We start from the raw sequence: 19,652 nt of genomic DNA on the forward strand, positions 1-19,652 counted from the left end.
ATTTTTTTTTGTATTAACAAAGAATCGAATACAATATGAAGGAATAAAAATAGCAAACAAAAACCAAAGACTTTTATATGAAATAATTCAAACGTTTGAAAAATACTTATAAGAAAAGTCCATTGATGTTTCTTGTGAAGAGACAGCATATTTGTTAGATTAATGACGTGAATAAATCTCAGTTTTAATTTTCCAGTTTTATCTAAATTGATAATCATTTTGAACTTTTTTATTAAAAAAATGTGCTTAAAACATTTTAAAAGATACTTTTGCACAATATATTAGAGGCGATTTTTTTCAAGCATTTTATAATAAAAACTAATTGCTTTTGAATATCAACTGAGAATATTGATTTTTCAAATTTCAACTAGTTTAAATCTGTGACTGAGTTATTTAAAATTTGTTATTTATTTCCTGGTATAAAGAAGTAATTGAATAATGAAATGTGAAACGTGAGCTATAAAAGGAGAATAATTCACCTCTACTATAAGTGTTTTTAAGAATAATAAAATGAATTTTATATGTAGATTTAGGTTTTCTGCTATTATATTATGCTGAATTTAAATTAAAACAAAAATGGGTTGAAAGAGAGCAAAACTATTTCCCCAAAAATTCCCAATACCACATTTAAAAAAATTATGAATTTAAAACAGCTGTGAAAAATCACAAATAAAATAAAACAGAATAAAACTTATTAAATGTTTTATAAATTTAACGAAGTCGAAGTCTAAAATATATTCTATCTAATGACAGCATTATCCCACCAGATAACGAAGATGACACCTAATAACGAAGACACCTGATCCCACCAGATAACGAAGTGACAATCCATATTCCCAATTTCACTGTTGGTCGGTGAGAATCTTGCCACGCAGCCAGTAGGATTCGGTAAATAATAATGTAGAATTTAATTCAATATTATAGCAATGCTAGCAAGTGATGGTCCACAAGTATCAAAAGCATTTCCTCAACTAAAATATTGAAGTTTTGCGAAAAAAGTTAATTGGTAATTTCTTTAATAAGGAAAGACTTTGCCTCGTGCTTTGTCACATACGAAAGGTTTCTACAGAAAATAATAAATATATTACCATCGATTTTAAATGAAATTTTTATGAATTCTATAAAAAATGTCTCTAAAACTTTATTTGATAAAAGTATTAGAGAGGTTTAAAATATCAGAGATCAAACCGAACAAAATAAAAATTATACTCGCTTATTATTTTCGATCTTTAAAGACGTAATAGAACAATTTTAATCCTTTCGTATGCAATGACGCTGTCTGATTTACGCATCGAATTATTAAATTTTAAATCTGCAAATAAACAAGTATTAGATAATTTAAAATGCAAAAATTATAAACGCTTCAGCATCTCAAATGCTACATTTATATTTATTATAGGAGTTAAAACAATAATAAATGTTCAAAATAGGATTAGTCATCTGATTAGAAGGTTAAGAAAATTTTATTTTCAAAGGGTTTATCCCGTTGCTAAAATAAATATTAACCCTTTGCACATGGAAAAGTAATTCGATGTATAATTATTCACCTAATACAAAGGCTATTTTATTGTATATGTATTTATTTTCAGAACAATTGTTTTAAGTTGAATTTCCCTGACATTTTAATCTACATCTTTTTACCATTCTGTAGGCGTTTTTAGCAATCAAAATTCGAAAATGAGTAAAATGTCAAAATGATGCACCGTCTTGAATAGTGAGTGAGCGTCCCCATCCGAGGGGAAAGGGTTAAAGATCTTGTAAATTTTTATTTATATAATAACTGTATTAAACGTATTTGAAATTTAAAGGAAATCAGAATGCTTGAACTCAAATTTTGAGGAAACGTTTAGAATCGATATTAAAAATGTCAGAATAAAAGATGAAGGATGCAGAGGAAAATCAGAATTCCCATTTTCTGTACTAGGCACATATTTTCAATTAACAGTCGTGAGACTTAGTCACCGATTTTTAAAAAAAACACTCTTATTCACAAAACTAATTTTGTAGGTTCGTAAAAAAAACGAAACTTTATTTAGATTAAACGAGCATCAATTAACTTTTTCGCAAAACTTGAAATCAATTTGAAGAAAAAATATTTCAAGTGACTTTATCATAAAAAAATTTGAACAAAAACATTATTAAAAAAATTTGTGTTCCGTGATATTTTAATGAATGTTATTCATGTTTTTCCTTCATTTTTTATTCATTCCAGCATCTCGACTCGCTTTAGTATACTTAAAATTTTTTGAATATTTTAATTAAAAAAAATTCGAGAGATGAGAAAGTTTTTATACTTCTTGCATGTCCTGAAGTGTTGAAATTGTTTTGTATATCCTAGAGCTAGTTTAAATTATTTTCTTCGCACAATTTATATTTTGTAGAGAAAAAAAAATTTGAAAAAAAAAATATGCAATGATCATTAGGACTGGAAGAAACCGTCGCCGAAAAATGTTCTCTATTATCCACTATCATTCACCTACTAGTTTCAACTTCTTGTTCATCGACATTACAAAGACAGGATAAAGTAAATATTGCATGATATCACAATTATTTCTAAAATATTAGTATGAAATATTCGTAGACCAATATAAATTTTCTCATACTAAGTTCTTCATAACGATGTTTTTAAGAATGCAGAAATGTTATATGCAATATCAATCTCCTAAAAAATTAAACGCCATCTATATAACTAGTAAAATCCATGTATTGTGTATAATCGCTACAGAGATGGGCAGTATGCTTAACAGTATTTAGAATTATTAGCTGCTTGCCTGCAATTTGATCATTTTTTCACTTTGTAAAGGTATTTATTCAGAAAAATTGGTACAATATATATCAAAATATTTTCCATCATTCTCTGCAACTTTTTTTTTTGTCCAATAAATTTTGCAATTGATTGTCTTGAATTTTTTTTGTCCTCCAGGCCGTTCTTTGTCATTGACATCGAAATCGTCACTTTTAAATCGTTGAAACCAAAACCGACATTCGGGATATGGCGGGGCAGCCTCACCATAAGTTTCTAAAAGTGTCCGATGGGCTTCGGCAGCAGATTTCTTGAAATCAAGCAAAAAAGCAACGAATGTCGAAAATGCAATTTAGAGCTTTCCGTGATTTGGGTCTTTATACACTGAATAATTCAATAACACTAAATGGGAAAACTTTCAAAATGACTAAACCCAAACCCATTGTCGTTTATATAGATACTTCGCATGTTTACCAATAGATGTCGCTGATTAAAATACATGCAATCATCAAATAGTAGTAATTCGCTTTGCTGTCATATTCCGTGAATTCTTAATTCTAATTAAAATCGCATTTTGATTTTCCTTTGACATGTATATCCATTGTATTTCACAGCAATTAAATTCTGTATGTTTCCATTTTACTTAGTTTATTTACATTACTTTATTTACAAAATATTTTAAACTTTAAATTGCTATTGTCGTTAACATAAAATGTATGTACGTTTTATGAAATTGAAGAAACACCAGTAGAATAACAATTACAACTTTGCCTTCTAATATGGAAATGAGAGGAACACGTTTCGAACCTGATCTAATTCGAAAAAAGGATGATCTATTGTTGTATTCTGGATTTTATTCTAAGTTCCTCTCTGTCTTTTTATGTCTTGAAATTATATTCCAGGCAAATATTGTATAAATAAATATCAATTACAAATATTCTATCTACAAGTTTCTAAATAATACCAAACATTCCAATTATACATCTCGTATTCATAGATTTGAAATTCCACTTTTATACGAAAAACCAACCGAAATATAAGTTAATGCATGAATAAATGCGTGCATTTTTTTTAATTAGAATTGAATGACATTTATAAAAAGAAATGACAACCAAAGTTTTGCCTGAATTATATCTTTACAGAGTTATCCTAAAAATCTAGCGCAATTTCTGTTTCTTAATATTAACAAAATTTAGCAACGAATGCATATAATAGAACAAATACAAGAGGTAACCATAATCTGATATTCTATAAATACATTACATATAACAGATACAACTACTATGAGATCAGCGTAATAAAATTTTCGGCATTTGTTGATTACCTACAGTAGAAAATTGCCAGTTTTTCTTTAGATTGGCAAGTTAAAATTAACCCTTTGTGCTCGGAAAAATAATTAGATGCAAATGAATAAATGAAATTAATAAAAGGGCTTGTTTATTGTTCCAAAAAATAAATATATATAATTGTCTCAAAATGAATTTTCACGAAAAGTTAATTTACATCTTTTTACCATTCTGTAGATAATTTTGAAAATCAAAATTTAAAAAATAAAATGTCAAAATGATGCGCAGTCTTGAAGGTGAGTGAGAGTCATCATTCGAGTGGAAAGGGGTAAATCAAAATTCACGAACTCGCAATTTTTGCAGCGTGATGATTTCATAGTAATACGAGATATGCATGATATTTAAATATTTGTAGAAAAAATTTGATAAATACAGCTATTACATTATAATAGTATGAATAAAATTCATGATTCATTCAGACAGAATATATAGCAAATTTCTCAATATGAAACAATGTTTTCAACGAAAATTATGTGTTAGTCCAATGAAATTCTAAACATTTCATATGATGTATAACCCTACAATACATCATGCAGCCATTTGGCTACAAGTCTTTATTTCCATTTATAAGCTTCACATGATTGTCCCAAAAGGGCAAAAATGAGTGTTTGGAAATACATTTTTAAATTCTTTTTGATAAACATTTATAGAAAAGACATATTGAATATGGCAATAACGGTTCACGAATTAGATTTAAACTGGAAATTTGGAAAAAAAAATTCCAATATGGCTGATGTATACAGAGTTTTACCATTAAAAATACTATCAAAATATTTTTTGCATTGTAAAAATAATATTGGTAAAAACAAACGAGTTTTATTTTTACTGCGCATTTGTTATAATGTGATTTGTGTCACTGGGGCATTGTTTAATTCATTATGTAACCATTTGTCATAGTTTTTTTTAAAAATTCACAGAAAAAGTAATTAATTTTGTTAAAAAATAATTTTCTTAAATTATATGCCGGTATATAATCATATTTTGTAAAAAAAAAAAAAATATGCATTCTAAGGTTAATTCTGTCAGACTTAACCATACCCATAACTTTGAAATTAAGCGACCAATCAAATAAGCATTTTTTATTGGCAGTTCTAACACCCCAATGAATGTTGGTAAAATAATTGGTTAAACGAGATATAAAAAAGCAGATACCGAACTAGTATATGTTACATAGATGTTGTATCAGCATATTTTTCTTTTGAGTATTTACTGGAATAAAAGTAATACTAGGCAATGGATTTCTTCAACCTCTACCTTAAAAAGAGCAACTATAAAAAGCTATTTATATCGATAGGAAGAAAATTTTACTCCTTTCTATTCCACTTATTTGTAATTGTTTAATGGTGACGATGAGTAGCAGTTGTGAGGAAATACTATTTTTTTTTCTCAAATGGAAGCAATATTTAAAATTCTGCTTTGAGGTATCCTCTATCGACAGTTTAAAGGAAGATAAAGTATAGATAAAAGTTGTCCACTACATCTCATCTGGTATAGTACAATATCGATTTCTCTAATGACCATTCAGCTCAGGCTTAAACTCTTACTTGAACTTCCTGATGGGACTCTGTGCCAATTGTCCTACCAGAAAAAGAATGCTATAGTGATAAGTATATTAACCCATTTACTGTCAGTAAGCAAATTTATCCAGATAAGAAGTTAGCCAATTATAAACAGCAATTGTTGATAAGTGAAATCGTAGTGTATTATTACAAACTTATCAAATCCGTCCTCAGAGAGTACGATAAAAGTCCAATAGGCTCAATAAGATATAACTACACTTTATTCGTCACGAAAACATGAAATATAGGTTAAAAAAGCACTGATGAAGTGTACACACAACAACAAATAGAATAAACAACAGCATCTAAACATCAATCAGGTAATAAACAACCATAACACAAGAAAGTGTTCAGAGAGAACTTGAAGGAAATCGACAAACCAGAGACACTTTGCTCAACTATTCGCTTGAACTCAACTCAACTAAGATCTCTCAACTAGTTTACTCTTCATTGATTCTGCCTCTTGGGTTTTTACAGATTTCAAGAACATTTGAATTCGAACAGTAATGAAACTATCACCAAGATTCTTGAATATTTATAATCCTTCATTTTTGCAACGAAAATCGCCAAATGCGTCAAAGGCCAATCGTCATTGACTCGACATCAAATTATCAGATTATACTGTATCTTTAAAACTATTTTTCCTTACCAAGGGAATTGATGCGCATGGAAGCAAGTCTGCCGAACGTTTTCAATTTATATTTCTATGGCAATATATAAAGGATAAAAAATAAAATTATAATTTATAGCTAAATAAAATACTGTAAATACGAGTGCCTTTTTCACATCTTTTTCTTTAATATTACTGAATTAGATCCTAGGTTGTACAAGTGAAAAAGCTGAATTGCATTTTAAAGCAATTTAAAATCATTGAAAGTTTTAGTGGTTGAATATCCGTGAGCAAAGATGAAAGTTTCAAAAAAGCAATTTTTATAAAAGTTTTAACACAAAAATATCAATCGAATGAATATATTACAATGAAAGTTTCTTGGAAAACAAAGATCTAGTATAATATTTTAATACGCAAGAAAGATTTTGAAGTTTATCTTAACAGTAAGTTTTTGCATGAAATTTTACTGTTATTTTTTAATTTATTGAAAATTGTTATTTTTTAATTTGTTAAATACTGTTATACTGTTAAAATTGAAAATTATTGTTAAATACTGTTATTTTTTAATTTGTTGAAAATTCTTATTTATATAATAATCCTACCAGCTTATTTCCATTATAAATTTATTCCCACCTATAATTTTTTTATAAGGACTTTCATAAAATTAGCGGAACTCGTATCAGAAATATTTTATGATGCAACTATCCAAGCTCGATTGAAATCTCAGTTATTAAACACAAGGGATGAGTTTCTTGTTTATTTGAAATATGCAAATGAAGAACACTTTTGGGAATTTGGTAACGATAATGCTTTCAAAAAGCGTTCGGCCAATTTGTATCTTCTATAAACATTCGCGTTTTAAGCCATTCGTCGCGGATCATTTAAATCTTTACTGAAAATTCAGTTCCGCTCACAGAATTTTTAATCTGAATAATTTTATATGTATTTTGAAACTTTTCCGATGAACATGAAAGTTTTTAAAATACATTTTATACTATGATTTATTATACGATTTATTATATTATTTATTATAAGAATTGTTGTATGGTTTAATTTAATTTATTATATTATTTATATTATGATTTATAATGTGATTTATTATATTATTTATTATAAGAATTGTTGTATGGTTTAATTTAATTTATTATATTATTTATATTATGATTTATAATGTGATTTATTATAGTATTTATTATAAGAATTGTTGTATGGTTTAATTTAATTTATTATATTATTTATATTATGATTTATAATGTGATTTATTATAGTATTTATTATAAGAATTGTTGTATGGTTTAATTTAATTTATTATATTATTTATATTATGATTTATAATGTGATTTATTATAGTATTTATTATAAGAATTGTTGTATGGTTTAATTTAATTTATTATATTATTTATATTATGATTTATAATGTGATTTATTATAGTATTTATTATAAGAATTGTTGTATGGTTTAATTTAATTTATTATATTATTTATATTATGATTTATAATGTGATTTATTATATTATTTATTATAAGAATTGTTGTATGGTTTAATTTAATTTATTATATTATTTATATTATGATTTATAATGTGATTTATTATATTATTTATTTTAAGAATTGTTGTATGGTTTAATTTAATTTATTATATTATTTATATTATGATTTATAATGTGATTTATTATATTATTTATTATAAGAATTGTTGTATGGTTTAATTTAATTTATTATATTATTTATATTATGATTTATAATGTGATTTATTATAGTATTTATTATAAGAATTGTTGTATGGTTTAATTTAATTTATTATATTATTTATATTATGATTTATAATGTGATTTATTATAGTATTTATTATAAGAATTGTTGTATGGTTTAATTTAATTTATTATATTATTTATATTATGATTTATAATGTGATTTATTATATTATTTATTATAAGAATTGTTGTATGGTTTAATTTAATTTATTATATTATTTATATTATGATTTATAATGTGATTTATTATATTATTTATTATAAGAATTGTTGTATGGTTTAATTTAATTTATTATATTATTTATATTATGATTTATAATGTGATTTATTATATTATTTATTATAAGAATTGTTGTATGGTTTAATTTAATTTATTATATTATTTATATTATGATTTATAATGTGATTTATTATATTATTTATTATAAGAATTGTTGTATGGTTTAATTTAATTTATTATATTATTTATATTATGATTTATAATGTGATTTATTATAGTATTTATTATAAGAATTGTTGTATGGTTTAATTTAATTTATTATATTATTTATATTATGATTTATAATGTGATTTATTATAGTATTTATTATAAGAATTGTTGTATGGTTTAATTTAATTTATTATATTATTTATATTATGATTTATAATGTGATTTATTATAGTATTTATTATAAGAATTGTTGTATGGTTTAATTTAATTTATTATATTATTTATATTATGATTTATAATGTGATTTATTATAGTATTTATTATAAGAATTGTTGTATGGTTTAATTTAATTTATTATATTATTTATATTATGATTTATAATGTGATTTATTATAGTATTTATTATAAGAATTGTTGTATGGTTTAATTTAATTTATTATATTATTTATATTATGATTTATAATGTGATTTATTATAGTATTTATTATAAGAATTGTTGTATGGTTTAATTTAATTTATTATATTATTTATATTATGATTTATAATGTGATTTATTATAGTATTTATTATAAGAATTGTTGTATGGTTTAATTTAATTTATTATATTATTTATATTATGATTTATAATGTGATTTATTATATTATTTATTATAAGAATTGTTGTATGGTTTAATTTAATTTATTATATTATTTATATTATGATTTATAATGTGATTTATTATATTATTTATTATAAGAATTGTTGTATGGTTTAATTTAATTTATTATATTATTTATATTATGATTTATAATGTGATTTATTATATTATTTATTATAAGAATTGTTGTATGGTTTAATTTAATTTATTATATTATTTATATTATGATTTATAATGTGATTTATTATATTATTTATTATAAGAATTGTTGTATGGTTTAATTTAATTTATTATATTATTTATATTATGATTTATAATGTGATTTATTATATTATTTATTATAAGAATTGTTGTATGGTTTAATTTAATTTATTATATTATTTATATTATGATTTATAATGTGATTTATTATAGTATTTATTATAAGAATTGTTGTATGGTTTAATTTAATTTATTATATTATTTATATTATGATTTATAATGTGATTTATTATATTATTTATTATAAGAATTGTTGTATGGTTTAATTTAATTTATTATATTATTTATATTATGATTTATAATGTGATTTATTATAGTATTTATTATAAGAATTGTTGTATGGTTTAATTTAATTTATTATATTATTTATATTATGATTTATAATGTGATTTATTATAGTATTTATTATAAGAATTGTTGTATGGTTTAATTTAATTTATTATATTATTTATATTATGATTTATAATGTGATTTATTATAGTATTTATTATAAGAATTGTTGTATGGTTTAATTTAATTTATTATATTATTTATATTATGATTTATAATGTGATTTATTATAGTATTTATTATAAGAATTGTTGTATGGTTTAATTTAATTTATTATATTATTTATATTATGATTTATAATGTGATTTATTATATTATTTATTATAAGAATTGTTGTATGGTTTAATTTAATTTATTATATTATTTATATTATGATTTATAATGTGATTTATTATATTATTTATTATAAGAATTGTTGTATGGTTTAATTTAATTTATTATATTATTTATATTATGATTTATAATGTGATTTATTATATTATTTATTATAAGAATTGTTGTATGGTTTAATTTAATTTATTATATTATTTATATTATGATTTATAATGTGATTTATTATAGTATTTATTATAAGAATTGTTGTATGGTTTAATTTAATTTATTATATTATTTATATTATGATTTATAATGTGATTTATTATATTATTTATTATAAGAATTGTTGTATGGTTTAATTTAATTTATTATATTATTTATATTATGATTTATAATGTGATTTATTATAGTATTTATTATAAGAATTGTTGTATGGTTTAATTTAATTTATTATATTATTTATATTATGATTTATAATGTGATTTATTATAGTATTTATTATAAGAATTGTTGTATGGTTTAATTTAATTTATTATATTATTTATATTATGATTTATAATGTGATTTATTATAGTATTTATTATAAGAATTGTTGTATGGTTTAATTTAATTTATTATATTATTTATATTATGATTTATAATGTGATTTATTATATTATTTATTATAAGAATTGTTGTATGGTTTAATTTAATTTATTATATTATTTATATTATGATTTATAATATGATTTATTATAGTATTTATATGATGATTTATTATGATGAATCACAGTGATGCATTTTTATACCATATTTATGAATTCAACATATTTGATGCACAAATTAAAAAAAATTTAATATCTATTTTGAGTTATAATGAAATTTTCTTTGCAATTCTTATTTTAGAACTTTTATATTTTTGTTGATAATTCGCTAAAGGAAAGTGGATTCTAATACATTTTTTTCAATTTCATTTACCTTATCTCCTCGTTTTATAACTATTGAGTATATAGGGATACAAAAGTATAGAAGGACAACTTCTTGAGAAACAAACAATCAACTTCTTGAAGGATTTAGTTCCAAATCTGCTATACCTCTACATTTTAGACGCTCATCTTATATTCCAAATTTTAAATGTCTAGTTATATATGTTTTTTAGTTTCATGTTCACATGTACTTAAATAGCAGACATTTTTCTCTGAATGGATTTCGCTTATATTTGAAAAGATTCTACAAATTTGATGTAAAGACAATATACCAGATTTCACCCATCTAAATCATAACGGGTTTTGAGTTCTGATCACATCCAAACATACATCAACACAAAAGGGTGTTTTTTGGATTCAGAGGAGAGGATTAAAAACGGGAAGACTCAATGAAATTTCTAGTTCATTTTTTATTTAGATTTTCCTTCATTTTTTATGATTACAATACTTTCTCTTCGTTTACGAGAAAATAAAGACGGTCAAAATGACTAAAGGCAGTACCTAAATATACCTAAGCATTTTCAAAAAGAAATGGTAATCTAACAAATCAAAATCAGCAGCCCTATTTTTTAAAAAAATCAGATATCTTAATTATAAAATTTACATAAAAGACTACAAACGTTTCAACATTTTTAAAATAGTCATAAGTGTAGGTGCATTCCATTTTGAGCATCGAGAATCTATTATCATTTTCATTGTCAAATCCGCTGATGCATGTGTGGACATTTGGAGAGTGAGGGTTGCCAACTCGGGTATAATCATCTGACAACCGGGGCTCTAAACTAAACCACATTTAAATCACTTCATTTCGATCGATATATCTATGTTTTTATAAATATACATAGAAAACCTAATAAATTTGGTCGTTGGTTGAATTTTATGAAAAATTACTAGACAATTTAACAAAAGTAATTTTCAAAAAATGTTGATTTTTTTTTTTTTTTTTGCAGATTAAGTCTTGCTACAACACGTTAGGTGAAATTCAACTAAAACGGATTTGTTTGCAATTATATTTTTCATATTTTGTTAAATCTAATAAATCTCAATCAAAAATTTAAAACCAGGTGAAATCATTAAATTAATACTTGTCATTAAATAATATTTTTGTTGTAATGAAGAAATATGGCACATAAGTAGCATCATTTATTATATCAAATCTTTCATTACTTCTATAAATAATTATCATAAATTTTGAGATTTTGTACTTAGTCCTTTATTTTCCACTATTTTCAACTTGAACGAAATCTCTAAATTCAATTTATTTCTAGATATTCTTGGAGCATTGCTAATATTTTGAATTGCTAATGTATCGTTAATTGTTAATGTTTTGTACATTGCTAATGAAAGCAAGTTGTTTCTAGAGAGAAAAATCTTGAGATTAAGATTCTGAAAACTAGTACTCAATTGGCCATTGTTGTTACTTATAGCACTTGTCATAGACAAAACTGCTGACGAAGTCAGCGATTTAAGCCGAGTTTGTGCAGTAGATTCTGAGGGTAAAGGCGCCTGAGCATCCGAGGGTAGAAGTCTGACTTCTAGCTCATATGAAGATGAAACTCACACTCGCTTGCACAACTCCTTACATGGGAGCTCTTTCACACATCTCATAGATAGAACAAACACAGGGTAAAGTACAACCATGGCCGAACTAGGACTCGAACCCGTTACGCCCAGATTACGGGAAGGACATGCCACCCATAGGCCAGGACGCCGGCTAATTGATAGTAAATAATATATTAGCGAGTTTCGAACTGCAAAGTATTGAAAAAAATTGGCGTCAAATCTATAAAAGGAAACGAAAATACTTCCGTTCACAGTAAAAGAATCTAATTTCAGACTTTAAACAGCGAGAGATGAACTATATAATCGCGTGTTTGCTGAAAAAGGAATAAATAAAAAGGAAACGATAAAAATACGTCCGTTCATAATATAAGTATATAGCTTCAGACTTTCATCAGAGAGAGGTCAATTATATAATAAAGTGTTTGTTAAAAACTGAAAAGAATCTAAACATCCTTGCTTTAATTAGACTATTAAGATTTAAAAAAATGAATATATGCTGAAAAAGTTTAACTTTTAAACCTTCAAATTATACGTTCATATGTTGACATTTAGACAGGTAATTTAATGCCATTTCAGGGCACACAAATGATGCCTTGGCATTCCATTTGGAAAGCCACCTAATGGTTATGACATGCCATATTTAATTCGTTTAATTTACTGGATGAACGCCTTAAAAGAAAATACAAGCCATCACTTTTAAGCATTATCTCTTCTCACCCACATTCAGCCCGAGTCCATTCCAAACGGTGCGAAGCATTGGAAAGTGAATATCCAATATTCCGTGCCACACCATGCTAAAATTGACAGGTTTCTACATTCACGCTTTGTTTGGGCTTGTAATGGTCGGATTTCAGTGAGTTCTCGTGAGTGGTATAATACTCTAATATTTACATTATACTAATTATAAGATGAGCAGAAAGGCGAGTAAATAATGCATCTATTACTCCCCAGGAAAATCCTACTAATTAATAAGTTAATTTAGTATTTCTCAAATCGAATGTGTTATAAAATTTTTAGTCACATGTATTTAGTTGTTTAAAATAGTATCTGATCAAATGAAATTCCACGCTTGCAGGTGTTTGTGACTAGTTAAACCATTTTTAGATGCAAAATCAAAAACGTAAGACACCGAATTGTAAAATGACTTTCCAATTCTTAAGAATTTCTTCATACTCTAATGAATATCACTAGAAATGTATCAAATTTTCGAAATATCAAAGCCAAGAAATCATTGCACGACATATATTTTCTTGATTACTTAAAAAATGTTATAAAGTATCTAATTTCTTCTATTCAATATCCATTATTAGTTTTTCTTATCCTTCGGATTGAACTATACTGTTTGTCGAACTAGATTCTTAGTATTTGCATCGACTTCATGATAATTAGCAATTTATTTTTGACATTATTTTGTAATTTCTTAGCCTGAAATAGGTTTTAAATGTAATGTCAAAATCAAGAAACAAATTGCTCAATCTGTTGCTTATTCGAATCTTATTAATTAGACCAATTTTTCATTCAAAGAATGGAGAAGCCTCCATTTAAATACTGCAAGAATTTTTTCTAGAAAGTAATTACAAGCAGTATCTAATAAAAATATACATACTAAAAAAATACACATAAAAACACTTTTTTTCTTAAGTGAACTAAGATTAGAAAGCAATATTTATCAAAAACGTGTAGATCAAAAAATTGCAAATGCATGTTAACGGTAATTGAAATATTCTTATTAAACTGAAATTTTAATTAGATTCAGAAAATTTTAATTTTTAATAAATGGCTCAGGATATTTTATAATTACCATTGTTAATTCAATTATTTATTTAATTTTTTAAAGCCTCATGTCTTCATCACGATTTTTATTTCTAATGTCTAATTTCCAGTAAAAATATTTTACTATAATTAACTATTATAAGCATTTTTTTAAAACTTTATTTTTTAATTTTTTTAGTCTTTAAGATATTTTATAATTTATTATAACTAAAACCTTTTCTTATAAGCATATTTTTACTGAAATTTAATATCACATGTCACGTTTTATATAAATTTAAAAAAATTAAATTAATGAATAATTGATAAGTTCTGAAATTATAAAATACTATACTACCTTTGGAGTTATCATCCATTAGGGAAACTGATGAAAAAATCGATATAAATTTATATCTTAAGAAACATGAAAGCAAATTATGTATACACTTTGGACGTATTCCAAAGACCTAGTTGCAATTCTTACATTTATTTTCCCTTCATTGAGAGTAAAAATCTTTACTCTCAATGATTCATCTATTTTCAGACACAGCAGTTATTTATAAATAATATTTTCACTATGTTAGCCAATAAACCAATAGGATACATTCCAAATCTACCAAAATATTCTGTTAGAATTGGCAAGACATTAAATCTTTTGCACTGAATTTTGATTTATTCATTAAAACGGAAGAACCAATACTAAATTTATGTTCCAATGATAGAATAACTATATAATCTGAATGAATTACACTTTATTACATAATCTGACAAAATATATATTAATAATAGTCTGACAGAATTGCACTTTATTACATAATCTGGCAAAATATATATTAATAATAGTCTGACAGAATTGCACTTTATTACATAATCTGGCAAAATATATACTAATAATAGTCTGAGAGAATTACACTTTATTACTAACAGAATAACACTTTATCCGATATATCTGCATGTATAATATATATATTTGATAAAATTACACTTAATTATATAAAATTTTAAAACCAAATCAATACCGTGTACTAAATAGCAATATTAAACCATTTTTTATTTTGATAGCAAGAATAAGATAGGTAAGGGTTTTCATTCTAAAAGTAAAATTTTAAATAATTGGTATAAGTATTGGTTGGTATAAGATCTAAACAGTTTACTTTTAAATAATTTATAATCGGTATTTAACTTGAGAAGAACATTATTAACCCCTTCGCATACAATGACGTATCTGACTCGTGCATCGAATTACTGGATTTTTAATTTCAAATCTGCAATTAAGTGAAAGTATTCATTAATTTAAAATGCAAAAGTCATTGAAAAAGGATTCAATATCTCAATTTCCTTATATTAGGGGAACTAAAATAATAAATGCCCCATATCCGATGTGTCATCTAATGAGAAAGTTGAATAAATTTCAAAGGTCAAGTGTTTAATAATATGTTTGTTTGATATATCCCCGAAATCCGCAAGCTATAAACATTTGTTTGTTTTGTCATCGTCTAAAATTCCAAATGATTGTTTTAATCGAGTTTGCTGTGGATTTTAAGATAAGTTATCTTACATGTAAACCAAAGAAATTATTTCATTACAATCATTGCATATTTTACATATGCATTAAATGAGATGGGAAATCAGTGATAGCGAGTGTCTTTATAATGATAGATTCAGAAAATTCTTTTCCCACTTATCCTTCATTCATGGTAAAGCATAACGTTTTCTGTAATGAAAAGGTAAACTTAACAGTTCTAATTAAAAACAAGGAGAAACATGACCTCTTGAAATATCTGAAGCAAGCATTTTTTAAACAAACCCTTGTTAATTATGATTATTGCAATCAAATTATTGATCAATGGTTGAAAATTAAGGATTGCAAAAAAGGCCAATTCTATGATATGTTCATTCGGTTTGATAATATTTACTTTATAACTATAATAATTAATTTGAATGAGAATTTAAATGAATATTCAGTAAGAAAAATTGAAACTGGAGTAAATTAGAAAACTCCAACAGATGCAGATTGCATATTTATCTTGATATAATAGAAGAAAGGATTAAAATATTTATTCTCCGATTTCAGTACATTTTTCTAGGAAGGACACAAAGATTAGATTCAAGAAAGACAATGAAAAAATTTCACTACTTACTCACTGCTTCAGCAACGAATGTAAGTCAGATAATAAAGACGCATCGGTTTTCATTGATAGAAATTCAACACATGTTTAAACTTCTTCTTAATAAAATGTAAACTTCATTTCCGTTAGTGATAAAACATCAAAGACACCAAAACTTTAAGAATTAACCATCTAAAACACATCTCCAACAAATTCTTCAAAATAAGAAAGTCAATCAATTGAAGATCCAATAAAACTGTAAGTATTGTCTTCAAAATGAATAGTTCTAGAGCACAAATCACGTACTCATGCTAGAAAGAAAAACGTATTAAGCAATGAATACTAAAAGGGGTTGCAATAAAATCATTTCAGTTCTTAGCACTAAGAAAGTTGAGTTGCAAATTTCCTATTACGACTTAAGATAATATGGTCCCATAATTTCTGAAACACGTACTGACGAACACTGGAAATTATCTTTCAGAATACATTTCACTTCAAGTAAATGTTCTTGTATAAAATTGTCGACCTTCGGCAAGATAGAAAATGATTTTCCTGACGTTGGCGAAAAATAGTTACGAAATATTAACCTTTGGCGTGAATTTAGCATTCTTACTGAATGTATCGTGTCATTCATTGGCGAGTTATTTGGCGATTAATCCCTAGCATGCAAATAATAGAATTCGAAAATCACATTTTAGACGCGTTTTTCACAACCAGTTGAAATGAACATTTTACACAGAACTATAGTTGTAGTCTCAAAATCACATACTAAATTTGATACGTTCATCAAATCAGCCATTCCGGTTTTCGGTTATCGCATCTTCATGCTTATGAAGGCGCAGACAGTCAACCTCTTGTTGGATGGTGTCTGCAGTATAGGTGTTGATAGATGTCTACAGTATAGATGTTAAATCTGTGTGCCGAAATCATCTCGTTCTCTTCATTCAGCAGTTATAGAACACACACAAATACATATTTATACATGCTTGATTCTTGGCGAAACGCACAGGCAGACTTCCTCTGAATAGATTTTGTTCAAAATTTGATAAAATCCTGCAAGTGTGGTGCAAAAATCATATACCAAATTTAATCCTTCTAGCTCGAAGCAGTTTCGAATTATCTTTGTCACAGAGAGACGGAACAAACAACAATTTTTTTAATGTGCTTTTTGAACTCAAGCCGGTTTAAAACGTTTTCGTCACAATCTCAAGTTTGAATTTTTTGAGGTGATTACAATATTGTCTATACATTTGCATACGAAAAAGTAAAAATGTAATTTCAATCTCGGCAATTTTTTGAAGAAAATAAATTTACAGTGCTTTTACAATCTGATTTACCTATCCAGTAATATATCCAGTATAATAACTAATTACTTTTGAGGCAAAATGAACAATATATTTGAAACAAATTCTTTTTGCCTTTAGCGCCATCTTTGGTTTATATACTCAGGTGTTGTCCTCTCCATCTGTCCGCAGCTCAAAATTGCGAAGTCCGTCTCAAAATATCCCTAGTGTTGCTTTATAAAAGACGTTAATATAACTAAACTAAATTTGGTTTATATACTGTCAGTTACATCTCTTACATTTGATAGAACATGTTTTTATGTTCATTGCATTGGAATGAAATTTCGAACTTAGACATAGTTCTGGAAATATGCATTGAAATGAATTCTTTCTATAAACCTTTCCTTTTAAAGGGGAAGCGAAATATCTCGGGTCATATTTACCAATTCTTAATCAACATTGTAACTTTCCACAGAATCAATTAGTTCCCATTAAATACATTAAGCCGAATAACCTACATTTCACCGAACAACTTTAAGTAATTTGTTGCCATGCAGACAGTTTCCCCAATTCAAAATTTCTATCATCGCTGTTATCAGTTAATATGCTTTTCCAGAATAGCTTTAATCATATCCTTTAGCTGTATTTACACTGCAAATGTGCAGCATATTATTACAGTCTAGAAGCGATACAAAAATGGCACTTGTAGTTAATGAATGGTTGCTTTGAATTGGTAAAAGCAACCATTCATATATTTAAAATAATAATAAAACGTAGCCACATGTCTACAGTAATTTTGATTTTAAACATTAATTCAGTAATAATATTAGTGTGGGATATTTTAATAAGGTATACTGTATGTAACAGTTTTCAAGTAAATATTTGCCTTTAGTAGGTATTAATTTTCAAGTAAATATTTAACTATAGGTAACAGTTTTTGAGTAAATATTTACCTTTTGTGAGGTAAAATTTCAGATAATACAAAAAGTAATGAATGAATCATTGATATTGAATTCATATTAATATGTATATTATATAATATACATAATAATAAAAAGCCCTGAATGCATCCATTATGATTTAGTTACTAAAACCTATGGTTAAACAACGGAAGAATTTATGAATGTATATTAACCCTTTCTAGGGCGTTAAGAAGTATGCTTCCCACCAAATTTATCAATCTTTGTATGAAATTATGTAGGTTGGCATACGTTCTGACAAAGTTTTTTAGTTAGTCAGAAACTTAGATGCTTCAGTTCTTTATCTCAGACTAAATGATGTATCTTGATTTGTTACTTAATTATTAATTAACCAAATTAATAATTAATCAAATTAAATTTATCTAATAAGTTAAATGAATCCCTTTTCTTATTCTAATTTCAAGCCTAAAAATATTTTAACATGATATGACTAGAAAAAAATGGCCCTTTAAAAGGTTAAATTGCATATTTATCGAACATTTATTGTATTCATAATGATACGATTGTAATAATTTGTAAGTTTATAAAAAATATTGAGCTTACAATAAAAATATCGATGCTGTTTTGTTGAGTATTTATCAGGACAGCTATATGCTCTCTACAGTTCTATGATGACATTTCCAGAAGTAGTTAAAAACTACTTTTATATCTTATATAATGATTAATTTTATCTTATATATTTTATATAATGATACTATTTTTATCTTATATATTTTAAATAATGATACTAATTTTTTACTTTTATATCTTATATAATGTTCATTTTTTAAGTTAGATATTAGCTTATTAATTACGCAAATAGTTCATTTGTTGTGAAAAAGCAAGCAATAAATATTTAAAAAAAAATTATATAAGTTAAAAATGTAAAATATTGTTGTTGTTTCTTATGGCGCCACGGACAAGCCCGCTGTTCAGAGACAGCCGATTTAAGCCTAAAGGGGAGCGCCTCTTGTTTTTATAGTAGCTCCAACTAGGGCCAAGAGTACGACTTGACTACAAACGCATCACTCATTCGCGT

This window comes from Argiope bruennichi, chromosome 7 (assembly GCF_947563725.1).
Source record: "Argiope bruennichi chromosome 7, qqArgBrue1.1, whole genome shotgun sequence".
Taxonomy (NCBI): Eukaryota; Metazoa; Arthropoda; class Arachnida; order Araneae; family Araneidae; genus Argiope; species Argiope bruennichi.